At 48.6% G+C, this 14,410-nt stretch overlaps 1 protein-coding gene across 5 annotated transcripts in view; it reads left to right on the top strand.

Moving 5' to 3' along the window:
- Nucleotides 1–14,410, top strand: part of SPDEF (SAM pointed domain containing ETS transcription factor) — an 851,726-nt gene that overhangs the window by 765,966 nt on the left and 71,350 nt on the right. The window lies entirely within an intron of this gene.

Raw genomic sequence — 14,410 nt, 5'->3', positions numbered from 1 at the left:
CAAGAGCCAATGGGACAACCATGGACCAGCTGACGGTGCTAGAACACGGTTTCTAAGCAGGAGGTACCTGTGCTAAAAAGCACTACCAAGGACCAGCAGACGTTGCTGGAACTCGGATACCGAGAAGGAGGCACCTAGGCCAAAGGCTCTGCCGAGAGCCAGCTGATGGTGCTGGAACCCGGATGGGTAGCACAAGGTACCCAGGAAAAAAACAAAGTTGCAAGGCCGTGAGCCGGCCGCTGTTACCGAAACCCACAGTCCTACAGGGGGTGCTTGTCCTATTGGCACTACGGAACCAGTCTTTATTACCAGAACCCGCAGCCCACATAGGAAGCACCAAAAATGCAGGCACCATAGACCCTGCTAACCCGACCGCAACACGACAGGACAACGTATCGGTGGCAAAGTGACGTTGACACTACCCGGAAACAGCAGGCGTGCTGGAACCAGACTGGGCAGGAGGGAGTGCCTGTGCCAAAGACACTTCTGAGCTGCAACTGGCGATGTTGGAGCCCAGGGGTCAATCATGCAGCAGGCTGAGGCCTACTTGGAGCGAGTTTTATATTGGTTGTACACAACTACTGATTTTAACCGGGCTCCACTTAGGCCTCTGGCTCTACTGTCTCTAATATATCCCCTGGCCTCCAACCTCGCCAGTCGCTGCTCTGAAGTGGCGTGTGCACAATCCACACTTGTTCCTGTGTGACTGGGGCTCATTTACGTCAGTTGATCCACTGATGTGTGTCCGGCAAGGTCTCCTGCTCTGTCCACATTCCCACTACTAGTAATGGGAATGGGGACAGAGCGGGAGACCTTGCCGGACACACATCAGGGAATCAACTGACGTGACTGAGCCACAGTAACTCAGGAACAAGTGTGGATTGTGCAGATGCCACTTCAGAGCAGCGACTGGCGGGGTTGGAGGCCAGGGGAAAAACTAGAGACAGTGGAGCCGGAGGCCTAAGTGGAGCATGGTTAAAAATCAGTAGTAGTGTGAGTTTGGAGGCAGCAGGAGACTTTGCCATCCACACAGCAGGGGAACAGCTGGCATTACTGAACCCCACAGACACCGGAGCGAGTGTTTCAATCTGTGCAGACGGCACTTCCAGGCTACAACTGGCTGTGTTGTAGCCCAGGATCAATGCTCCGAGCAGGCTGAGGCCTACTTGGAGCGAGGAGAAAATATGATGTAGTGTGAGTTTGGAGGCAGCAGGAGACTTTGCCATCCACACAGCAGGGGAACAACTGGCGTTACTGAACCCCACAGACACCGGAGCGAGTATTTCAATCTGTACGGACGGCACTTCCAGGCTACAACTGGCTGTGTTGTAGACCAGGATCAATGCTTCGAGCAGGCTGAGGCCTACTTGGAGAGAGGAGAAAATACGATGTAGTGTGAGTTTGGAGGAAGCAGGAGACTTTGCCATCCACACAGCAGGGGAACAGCTGGCGTTACTGAACCCCACAGACACGGGAGCGAGTGTTTCAATCTGTGCAGACGGCACTTCCAGGCTACAACTGGTAGTGTTGTAGCCCAGGATCAATGCTCTGAGCAGGCTGAGGCCTACTTGGAGCGAGGAGAAAATATGATGTAGTGTGAGTTTGGAGGCAGCAGGAGACTTTGCCATCCACACAGCAGGGGAACAGCTGGCGTTACTGAACCCCACAGACACCGGAGCGAGTGTTTCAATCTGTGCGGACGGCACTTCCAGGCTACAACTGGCTGTGTTGTAGCCCAGGATCAATGCTCCGAGCAGGCTGAGGCCTACTTGGAGCGAGGAGAAAATATGATGTAGTGTGAGTTTGGAGGCAGCAGGAGACTTTGCCATCCACACAGCAGGGGAACAGCTGGTGTTACTGAACCCCACAGACACCGGAGCGAGTGTTTCAATCTGTGCGGATGGTACTTCCAGGCTACAACTGGCTATGTTGTAGCCCAGGATCAGTGCTCCGAGCAGGCTGAGGCCTACTTGGAGTGAGGAGAAAATAAGATGTAGTGTGAGTTTGGAAGCAGCAGGAGACTTTGTCATCCACACAGCAGGGGAACAGCTGGCGTTACTGAACCCCTCAGACACCGGAGAGAGTGTTTCAATCTGTGCGGACGGCACTTCCAGGCTACACCTGGCTGTGTTGTAGCCCAGGATGAAGCATGCAGCAGGCGTAGGCCAACTTGCAGCTGGTTTTATAGAGGTTGTAGACTACTACTGATTGTAACCGTGCTCCACTATGGCCTCCGGCTCCACTGTCTCTAGTATTTCCCCTGGCCTCCAACCCCACCAGTTGCTGCTCTGAAGTGGCGTCTGCACAATCCACACTTGTTCCTGTGTAACTGTGGCTCAGTCACATTTGTTGATCCCCTGATGTGTGTCTGGCAAGGTCTCCTGCTCTGTCCTCATTCACACTACTAGTAATGGGAATGTGGACAGAGAAGGAGACCTTGCCGGACACACATCAGGGGATCAACTGACGTGACTGAGCCCCAGTAACTCAGGAACAAGTGTGGATTGTGCAGACGCCACTACAGAGCAGCAACTGGCGGGGTTGGAGGCCAGGGGAAAAACTAGAGACAGTGGAGCCGGAGGCCTAAGTGGAGCATGGTTAAAAATCAGTAGTAGTTGGCATGTGGAGGCAGCAGGAGACATTGCCGTCTACACAGCAGGGGAACAGCTGGCATTACTGAACCCCACTAACACAGGAGCTAGTGTTTTTCTCTGTGAAGACGGCACTTCTGAACACCAACTGGCGTTGTTGGAGCCCAGCATCAAGCATGGAGCAGGCTGAGGCCTGATGTTGTTGGCATGTGGAGGCAGCACTAGACTTTGCCGTCTACACAGCAGGGGAACAGCAGGCATTACTGAACCCCACTAACACAGGAGCTAGTGTGTTTTGCTCTGTGAAGACGGCACTTCTGAACACCAACTGGCGTTGTTGGAGCCCAGGTTGAGGCATGGAGCAGGCTGAGGTCTGATGTTGGCATGTGGATGGAGCAGGAGACTTTGCCGTCTACACAGCAGGGGAACAGCTGGCATTACTGTACCCCACTAACACAGGAGCTAGTGTGTGTTTGTCTCTGCGAAGATGGCACTTCTGAACACCAACTGGCGTTGTTGGAGCCCAGGATGAAGCATGGAGCAGGCTGAGGCCTGATTGTTTTGGCATGTGGAGGCAGCAGGAGACATTGCCGTCTACACAGCAGGGGAACAGCTGGCATTACTGAACCCCACTAACACAGGAGCTAGTGTGTTTTGCTCTGTGAAGACGGCACTTCTGAACACCAACTGGCGTTGTTGGAGCCAAGGTTGAGGCATGGAGCAGGCAGAGGTCTGATGTTGTTGGCATGTGGATGGAGCAGGAGACTTTGCCGTCTACACAGCAGGGGAATAGCTGGCATTACTGAACCCCACTAACACAGGAGCTAGTGTGTTTTGCTCTGTGAAGACGGCACTTCTGAACACCAACTAGCGTTGTTGGAGCCCTGGTTGAGGCATGGAGTATGCTGAGGTCTGATGTTGTTGGCATGTGGATGGAGCAGGAGACTTTGCCGTCTACACAGCAGGGGAATAGCTGGCATTACTGAACCCCACTAACACAGGAGCTAGTGTGTTTTGCTCTGTGAAGATGGCACTTCTGAACACCAACTGGAGTTGTTGGAGCCCAGGATGAAGCATGGAGCAGGCTGAGGCCAACTTGCAGCACGTTTTATAGAGGTTGTAGACTACTACTGATTGTAACCGTGCTCCACTTAGGTCTCAGGCTCCACTGTGTCTAGTATGTCCCCTGGCCTCCAACCCCACCAGTTACAGCTCTGAAGTGGCGTTAGCACAAGCCACACTTGTTCCTGTGTTACTGGGGTTCAGTCCCGTCAGTTGATCCCCTGATGTGTGTCCGGCAAGGTCTCCTGCTCTGTCCTCATTCACACTACTAGTAATGGGAATGTGGACAGACCAGGAGACCTTGCCGGACACACATCAGGGGATCAACTGACATGACTGAGCCCCAGTAACACAGGAACAAATGTGGATTGTGCAGACGCCACTTCAGAGCAGCAACTGGCGGGGTTGTAGGCCAGGGGAAATACTAGAGACAGTGGAGCCGGAGGCCTAAGTGGAGCACGGTTAAAAATCAGTAGTAGTTTGAATGTGGATGGAGCAGGAGACTTTGCAGTCCACACAGCAGGGGAGCAGCTGGCGTTACTGAACCCCACTAACACAGGAGCTAGTGTTTTTCTCTGTGCAGACGACACATCTGAGCGACAACTGGCTGTGTTGAAGCCCAGGGATTATAGTTCAGGTGGTAGAAACATGAACACAACAGGAGACCTGGATACAGTTGCCAACCAATTATTTAGTCGGGAAGAGGACTGGCAAATTCTGGGGAGATCCAGGCCTTGTTTATTTTCAGAAAAGTAAGGCGGTCAACGTTATCGGAAGAAAGTCGCGTGCGAAGGTCTGTTAGTACACCACCTGCGGCACTAAAGACTTGCACACAATGACAGGCAGCAAAAAAACGGTAATAATGTACGGTGGTGGGTGGGGAGTCACAGGGGAGACCACACACGTGCGGTCTCCCCTGTGACTCCCCACCCACCACCACCACCGTACATTTTGGTAATTATTACCGTTTTTTTGCTGCCTGTCATTGTGTGCAAGGCAGCAATGTCACCCCTGCCGGTCATGGAGGGTGAGGGTTAGAGGGATTTTCCCTCCAATATTTTTCATCTCCCCTACAAGGCCTGTTTGTAATATATAACACATGTAATGGTTACAATGAGGATGCCATACTATGTTTATATAGTATCATTGTCCTGCTCCAGTGTTCATGTACATGTATATCTGTTCACACTCATTCATCGACTTTGCATCAGTATGTGTATACTATGTGACTAGGACCAGTGATAGGGAGTAAAATGTCTTTACGTTATTTTGGTGAGGAGAATTTTATGTCCTATTTGGACTATATTATCTGTATGATCTAGGGAGATCCGCTGTGTTTTCCATATCGCGTGGATTTATTCTGTACACTTTAGCATTTTTTGTTTAGGATCTGTTTGTATGTCCCAATAAAGATATGTATTATATATTTTTACATCGGATCTGTGGCCGTGTCTGAGTGGCTCTCCACTCCCCCCTAATCTTATAATTGCTGTTTGCGACTGATCTATATTTAGGTCCGAACATTTCAGTGGAGGCATCTAGGTGTAATTCATTATGCCAGGAATATGCCCTCCTGTCTGAGAGTGTTTATGAGTATTTTGCTTCATATATGTCTATTAGTGCAGTCTCCTTCAGAACCGCCCCAAAGGGGGTGCAATTACCACCCGGTCTCTGTGCCTCCCGACCTCCCCTGTCCCAATGGGCATCAGGAACATTGTTGAAGTCGCCAATTATCAGAAAGGGAATCCCAGGGAAATCGCCCACTACCTCCATGACCTTGTACAGCAATTTCCCACAATACGGCGGAGGGATATACTGTATATCGAGATTAGTAACATCAGTATACCAGACAATTTACATAGCAAGCATACGAACTGTCCCAGCGGATCTATAATCACTTTACACTGTTCAAAAGGCATACCTGTGCGAACAAGAACACTGACCCCCCGTGAGTATGAGGAATATGTTGCATGATACCCCCTGCCTGCAGCCACCCTTTTTTGAGAAGATGCGTTCTAATTTCTATCAAGTGGGTTTCTTGCAAGCATATGACTGTAGGTCTGGCATCGAGCAAGAACGTAAACATTGCCTGTCTTTTAACTCCGGACGCCAACCCCCTAACGTTCCAACTTATTATCTTTAGTTTATGTGCCATTACCCTGCATCCCCAAATACCGTGCCATCCACTTCCACAATTGTGAATTAGTAAGGCTGTCTCCACTCAAACCTGTGTGACATAGACAATAATGAACATTCCCTCCCTCGCCACCCCCCACCCCCACCCACACAATACCCAAACTTCACCCAACTCAAGCTTTCCATCTCCTCCAGGTGTCACGGAGGAGAGGGCGTACTTTTTCCAATTCAGAGTATCCACTTCACCGAAGCAAGCCCGCTTTACTCCCCAACCTCTGGGAGTAGCATATGACTAGTGATTGCAGCCAAACAATTCTCAACAGTTAACCATAAAACATTCACATTAACTTTCTGTTAAATACCTTCAATATGTCTAGAACATGTGAACTAGAAAAATAGAAAGAGGTAGGAAAATTTCTACCTCCCCCTCCAAAGCACAGCAAGATTGTTTCCCAAAATGAGAGGGAGGGTCCTCCTCCTGAGAAAAAGGTATACAGGAAGTAATAGCGAATATATGTAGGATCCCGAACCGATTAAAGGACAAGTCCCGTCCCGATTGAAGGACAAGTCAGCTCAGTCAGCCAGTGGAGTCCTTAGAATTCGCCTTGCGGAGACGCGTCTCGCTGCTGTCCAGCCAGTTGAGGGCCTCCTTTGCATCCGGGAAGAAATGGACAATGTCCTCATCTACCACTGTTAGTTTAGCCGGATATAGCATTGCGTACGGCACACCCAGATGTTGTGCGTTCATTTTCTCGTTCACCTTTGATGTCCGATGAACTCCCTCTGCTGGTGAAAGGAGGTGGTGAAACTGATTTGGATGGGAGAAACCTGTCACCTGAACAGGTAGATTGCGATTGGACATCCGGAATCTCTGAGTGGATATAAGGCAGCCGACGCCCTGTAGGGTTGCTGGTGAATTCTCTGCTCTGAGCTCTGGCCTCCAGTTCAGTTCCTGTCTTCTAAAGCTAAGTTTTGCTTTGTTATTGTTCCATGAGATTTTGTCTGATTTGCTTAGTTTTATGTCCTGCCAGCCCCGGCTGGGGCTCTGCTGAATTTCCTTTTTTTTCCCTGATCGGTTAAATCTCTTTTGCTCTGTCTTCAGAATATATCGGAGTGCTAATATAGGGATTTTGAAGTCTAGTGACTTCAGGGCCGTTTTTCCTATCAGATGTGTTGGGACGTTTTTGGTATGGTTTTTGCGGATTGCAGCCAGCATCTTTTCTGTCCTTTCCTATCTAGTTAGTTGGGCCCCATCGTTTGCTCTGCCTGTCTTTCTGTCTGTGTTTGTGTTTTCATCTGTTTTCACCGACAATACATGTTGGGGGCTGTCTATTGCTTTGGGGTCTGCTCTGGGTCAGTTTAGATTTCCCCTTTCTTTCTTTAGGCTTATTTAGTTCTCCGGCTGTGAAGAGGCGTCTAGGACCACCGTAGGAATGCTCCATGGCTACTGTTAGTTGTTGTGAATAGGATCAGGGGTCTGCAATCCGCTAGCTACCAACCTCTCCAGTTTTCTGGACTTAGCTTGCATTTTTGTATTTTCCTCCTCCGGTGACTCATTCATAACACCCAGAGCTCTCAACCTCTTCTTAATGTCAACGAATTTGGTCCTTTGCTTTTGAACCTCCATAGAGGAGTCCGGGTAAATGGAAATCCTGGAGCCGTTGATTTTCAGGTCTGGATGATTCTTGGAAAAGCGAAGAATAGCATTCCTGTCCCGATAATGCAGAACCTTGACAAGCACCTGTCTTGGGGGACGACCAGGGGGGAGGGGAAACGCGGGAACGCAGTGAGCTCTTTCCACGGCGTATAAATGGGACAGGTTATTCTGGCCAATAGCGTTTAACAGCCACTGTTCAAAGAACTCGGTGGGCGCAGAGCCTTCGTTTTTTTCCAGCACCCCAATGATCCGCACATTGTTGCGTCTTGACCTGTTCTCTAGGTCATCAGTCTTTGCCTGCACAGCTGATATTGCAGTGGTCATACGCCGATGCTGCTTGCCAGATTAATACGCTTCTCAGCTTCCCCCATCCTCTCCTTAGTGACATGCATAGAGTGTTGTAACTTAGACATACTGGCCTGCAAGACCCCCAGCCGTGCTGCCACATCAGTAATAGTAGTGTGAGAGTGCAGTGCCAGCCTGAACAAGTCTTTTAATGTGGGCTTCTCTGGGATCACCATCCCCCCATTTGCCGCTTACATTTCTCCAGCTCACCTCCGCTCTCCCACCTCATGGTTACTTGCACTTCCTCCCGGCTCCCGCAGTCACTCTCCTCACCCTCCTCCACACCAGATTCCTCTGGCTCCTACGCAGGCTGACCTCCACCTGCATGTGCCGGGCTCTGCGTGTCTTCCTCCAGCCTGGCGAACCTTCGCAGCTTAGATGCGGCATCTGACTTCTTGGGGATTCCCCCATCCTCCTCCGGGCCCGCCATCATTACGTCCTCCCAGCCGGCGCCATCTTGTGCTTTCTTCTCCGAATCCCCAGTCGGCCTTCTGCCTCCTTTCCTCCCTGCCATTTGTTCGTGCACTCCTGATTTACAGAGCCTGCGGTCAGGGTCAGCACCCTCTCCAAAGAATGTGAATTTGACAGCTAAATAGTGGCTGCAATCTATCAAACTGTCCTATATCGAGCGGGAGCTCCTTCAGCACGCGTCCACTCACATCTCCCTCAGGCCACGCCTCCTCCAAGTTTGCATACTTTAATTCATTACTTGTAAATAAATTTATTTTTTTCTGTTTAGAATTATTGTTTATGAAACAGTGTGATCAGCAGTGCTAAATGGGTGTGGTTGGGGCGCGGCTATGGGTGTAACTAGTTGTGAAATGGGTGTGGTAATGGGTGTGGCCTAAAATTTCCCTTCTTCAAAACTTGGAAGGTATGAATGTGGCCTGGTTTCTGGACTGCAGTATTACCAGAAAGGATTTAGATTCAGAAATGTGGCCTGGTTTCTGGACTACAGTATTACCAGAAAGGATTTGGATTTAGAAATGTGGCCTCATTTCTGGATCACACTATTAGCAGAAAGGATTTAGATTCTGAAATGTGGCCTGGTAACTGGACCACACTATTAGCGCAAATGATTTGGACTCTGAAATGTGGCCTTCTATATGGCCCATACTATTAGCAGAATGGATTTACATTTGAAAATGTGTACTCCTGGCTGGATCCCACTATTATCCCAAATGATTTAAATTCTGAAATGTGACATGGTACATTGCTCACACTATTAGCAGAAAGGATTTAGATTCTGAAATGTGGCCTGGTGTCTGGCCCATACTATTATCAGAAATTATTTAGATTCTGAAATGTGGCCTGGTCTCAGGCCCATACTATTAGCAGAATGGATTTAGGTTCTGAACTGTGGACTCCTGGCTGGACCACACTATCAGTACAAATTATTTAGATTCTGAAATGTGGCCTAGTGTATGGCCACACTAATAGGAGAAAGGATTTAGGTTCTGAAATGTGGTATGGTGTCTGACTCACACTTTTAGCACAAATGATTTAGATTATGAAATGAATGATATAGATTATGAAATGTGGCCTGGTTTATGGCCCACACTTTCAGCAAGGACTTAGATTCTGCATTGTGGACTACTGGCTGGACCACGCTATTAGCAAAAATTATTTTGATTCTGAAATGTGGCCTTATGTATAGCGCACACTATGAGCACAAACGATTTAGATTCTGTAATGTAGCCTGGTCTCTGGCCCACACTATTAGCACAAACAATTTAGGTTCTGAAATGTGGCCTGATCTCTGACCCACACTATGAGCACAAACGATTTAGAATCTAAAATGAGACCTGTTCTCTGGCCCACACAACTTAGACAAACAATAGAGATTCTGAAATGTGGCCTGGCTTCTGGCCCACACTATTAGCAGAAAGGATTTAGGTTCAGAAATGTGGCCTTGTGTATGGCCCACACTATTAGCGGAAAGAATTTTGATTTTGAAATGTGGCCTAGTGTCTGGCCCACACTATTAGTACAAACTATTTAGATTATGAAATGGGGCCTGTTATATGGCCTATACTACTAGCAGAAATTATTTAGATCGTGAAATGCGGCCAGGTGTATGGACCACACTACTAGCACAAATGATACAGATTCTGAAATGTGGCCAAGTGAATGGGACATACTCCTGGCTGGACCACACAATTAGCACAAACTATTTTGATTCTGAAATGTAGCTTGGTTTATAACCCACACTATTAGTAGAAAGGATTTAGAATATAAAATATGGCCTGGTGTCTGGCCCACACTGTCATGATCCAGGCCGGGTTTTGAGTCCTGTCTCCCTCTTTCCCGGCATGGTCATGTCAGGGGTTAACTTTTCTATGCCTCGTTCTATTGTCAGGTTTGCTATTTCTCTCCACTGCATCCTGCAGGTGGTGTCAGTTACATTTTCTGCCTACAGCGTGTGTAGCTGATTCTGGTGATACCCTGATTTGTCCTGCTGTGTTTAGCTGTCTTTGCCTGTGTCTGTTCCGTCCTCTCCTCTGCCCCGACTCACTGTTTCCTTTAGTGTTTGGATTCCCAGCATTTGCTCAGCATTTGCTCTGATCTGACTCTGTCTCTTGCTTCTGGTACTTCAGCTTATGACCGGCATTGACCCTCTGGCGCGGCTCTGACCCAGTGTTTATTTCCCTTGGTACTCAGTTACTCTCTGGTATTGACCCAGCTTGTTTGACTATTCTGCTGCTACCTGGTGGTAGCCTCGTTGCAATGCTCTGTGCTGTGCTGTATTGCAGCCCTCACTCCACTATGCTGACATCTAGTGGAGTGTGCATTTACTTGCAGAGCTGCAGTGTGACATTATAAATGACCACTGACAGTTTTTTCTCTTTCCTTTATGTTCTTCTCTTTATGGATCCGCTTAGTACTCTGGTGGATCAGATGTCTTGTCTGTGGAACATGGAACCCTGGCTATTTCCCATAATCAACTTCAGAAGTAACTTTCTGGGACGGTTAAGTCTTTTCAGGGTTCTATGACACAATCAGCCTGTAAGCACCCAGATCCCATAGATGTCTTGCAACACTCTCCTGAATCTATGGTCATGTTCTCAGATACTTTCTCTGGGGAAAAGGAGAAATTCCGTACATTCAGAGAGTTGTAAGCTGCTTTTCTCCCTGAGACCCCGATCCTCTGATGATGAGAGCCAACGGGTGGGGATAATCATTTCTTTACTCCGGGAGGGTCCTCAAACATGGGCTTTTTCTTTACCTGCTGCTGTCCCTGAATGTGTGTCTGTGGATAGGTTCTTTGAGACTTTAGGACTGATTTTTGATTGGTTTTGACTGGTTCAGGGTGGCAGAGGACACAATCGTGGGACTCTCCCAGGGTAAACTCACTGCCGAATGATATTGCTCAGAGTTTAGATGGTGGTCTACCGAAGTGACCTGGAATGAATCTGCACTAAGATGTCATTTCAGGAGGGGACTGTCAGATCTTCTTAAGGACGCTCTGGCTCTCCATCCACCACCCAGCTCCTTACAGGAGGCTATGACTCAGGCCATTCGTATGGATCAAAGGTTGAAGGACAGAGGTGTAATGCTGCGAGAGGTTCCTTTACATCCGGCTAATTCTGATGTGGTGCCATATACAGAACCTATGGAGGTGGGGGCCATCGACCTCAAGGAAATGGAGAGGAGGCGATGACTGGAAGGGAGATTATGCTTTTATTGTGGAATTCCTGGACATTAGAAAAAGTACTGCCCCTCTTGCCCACCGACTAACAAGCTGCCGAGTCTGGGTCATTACAGTGGAGGTCACCCAGACTCTCAGATGCCCTTTTCCTCATTCCAAAAAATGTTGTTGGAGGTGGAACTTTGTTGGGGAGATTGTTACATACCCACTTCAGCTTTCGTGGACTGTGGGTCATCCATGAACTTCATTGACTCACGCTTGGACAGTTTGCCTTCAAACACCAATTCATATCATTGCCATTGATAAAACACCGCTGGTTAAGAATATTGTTAAACTTGTCTCGGAGGAGTTTCTCCTCATGGTGGGCTCCTTGCACCAGGAGCACATTTCATGTTATGTTCTGGATAATATTCCAGAGATCTTAAATGTCTTCAGTGTTTTTAGAGTTTTGACAATTACTATCGCAAATTTATTAAAGGGTTTTCTCAGGTGGTCAAGCCTCACAGATCTCACTCATAAGTGGGCTGATCATAAAAACTGGATGGCCCCGGCAGTTTTAGCCTTTTCTAAATTAAAAAAAGTGTCGTGTCTGCTCTTGTATTGGTCCAGCCAGATCCCTCTGAACCATTCATTGTTGGAGATGGATGCATCGGAGGTGGGAGCGGGGGCGGTGCTTTCGCAGGGACCCGTCACTTTGACAAACTTAAGACCTTTTTGCTCCAAGAAATTTTCTCCTGCTGAGAGAAATTACGATGTCGGGAATCGGGAGTTATTAGCCATAAAACTGGCTTTTGAAGAATGGAGGCACTTTTTGGAGGGGGCTGCTCATCAGATCACGGTGATTATGGACCACAAGGACCTTTCTTACATTGAGTCTGCCAATTCCAGATAGACCTTGGACTTCATTTGTCCATGGATTTTATCACTGATCTCCTTCCTTCCAATGGCAAAACTGTGGTCTGGGTAGTGGTTGACAGATTTCGTAAACAGGTGCATTTTGTACCTTTGGCAGGACTACCTAACGCAGAAACACTGTTCAGATTGTTTATTGAACACGTTGTGTGGCTGCATAATGTGCCTCTGAATTTCGTTTCTCATAAAGGGGTGCAATTTGTATTCAAATTCTGGGGGGCATTTTGTTAGAGATTGGGTATTAGCTTGAACTTCTCTGCCTACCATCCTGAGACCAACGGTCAATCGGAGACGACCAATCAGTCACATGAACAGATTTTGCGTTGTCTTGCCACGTCTCAGCAGGATGATTGGTGTTTTTCATTGTCCGTGGCTGAGTTTGCATTTAATAATTGTATTAATCAGCCCACTGGCTCCGCTCCTTTTTTTGTAGCTATGGTTTTCACCCCCATTTTGGTGAATTTTCCAGGCTGGATTCAGGATATCCAGGGGCTGATTCGGTGGTTTAACGGTGGTTAGGGGAGGTGTGGAGAGATGTCCAGAAGAACATCGGGGTGGCTCAGGGCAAATAGAAACGTTTTGCTGATAAGCGACAATCTGTAGGACCTAAATTTCTGGTGGTTGTCTACCGAGAACATACGTCTGAAAGTTCCTTCTGTTAAGCTGGGTCCTAAGTTTTTTGGTCCTTACGAGATCATTGAGGTTGTCAATCCAGTTGCATTTTGCTTATGCCTTCCTCCGTCGCTTCGGATCCCCAATGTGTTCCATAAGTCCCTTCTTAAACCTTTTGTACCTTCCTTTGCTGGGTCACCTGTCTTTGTGGATGGTCAAATTGAATATGAAGTGGAACAGATTGTTGAATCTCGCATGGTTCGCAGCTTGAATCAGTACTTGGTTCATTAGAGGGGTTATGGTCCTGAGGATCGATCTTGGGTCCCATGGCAATCGGTCCATGCTGATCGGTTAGTTCGGACTTTTCATGCACGGTTTCCTGGGAAACCTAGGGGACCGGTGGCCCCCCTTAAGATGAGGCTCTGAGTTCTGAGTTCCGGCAATGGTTCTCTGAGGTTTTGTGGAATGATGCAGCTCTCAGGTGTCAGTTTCACTGTGGCTTTTCGGATACTCTAAAGCAGACCTGGGCAAAGTGAACATCCGGCCTTCTGGCTGTCTCAGTCCAGCCCGTGGACCGAGATAGCCGTGGGGCTGGAAACTTGAGGTCCGCAGGCCGCACCATACCCTCCCGCCCGCTGTCTCCAGCCCGCTGTCTCTCGCCCACTGTCTCCCGCCCGCTGTCAGCATTGGTGGAAGAGTGGCCTCCGGCCTCTTCCTCCATCAATCAGCATGTGAAACATCTGACAGCACTGGGGATTCTATGCTGTACATTGGGAGGCTGTGTGGTGCTCATGCTGTACATGGGGAGGCTGTGTGGGGCTCATGCTGTATATGGGGAGGCTGTGTGGGGCTCATGCCGTATATGTCACGTGTACCTGTCCTGTGTGACACGACCCGAAAGGTCGGTAACTGAAACAAGACAATGTCACGTATACCTGTCCTCTGAGACACGACCCGCAGGTAGGTAACTGAATCAAGATAAAGGGGAACACTGGGGAAAGTTACAACGGTGGGCTCTGCAATAGGTAACAGGGACATGTAGACCTCCTGCACTCCCCTGAGGCAGTGTCCCTGAACACTCCTAACGTTTCCTATACAGGCTCTTCACCTGTCGCCGACCAGGATACCTGAATCCCTCACTATCCTTGCACCTATCCCTTGCTAGGGAACTGGATAGTGCGGACACTGGTCTCACCGCTGCACTAATACACACGAAGGAAAAAGGGGAAAACACCAAAACACTTATCTTTCTCGGCTGCAGTCACCAGGCAGCAGAGTGCAGCACCAGATCAGCTTTCAGCATTGGCTCGACACCTCAGAGCCAGCTGCTACTTTCACCATCTTTCTCTGCTGCAGTCACCAGGCAGCAGAGTTCATCACCAGATTACCTTTCAGCAGTGGCTCGACACCTCAGAGCCAGCTGCCGCCTTCACCTCTTTCTCTGCT

This window comes from Dendrobates tinctorius, unplaced genomic scaffold (assembly GCF_039654945.1).
Source record: "Dendrobates tinctorius isolate UK_male_01 unplaced genomic scaffold, ASM3965494v1 ptg000045l, whole genome shotgun sequence".
Classification (NCBI taxonomy): domain Eukaryota; kingdom Metazoa; phylum Chordata; class Amphibia; order Anura; family Dendrobatidae; genus Dendrobates; species Dendrobates tinctorius.
Note: the sequence above shows the minus strand (reverse complement) of the source record. Positions and strands in the feature narration are given on the sequence as shown.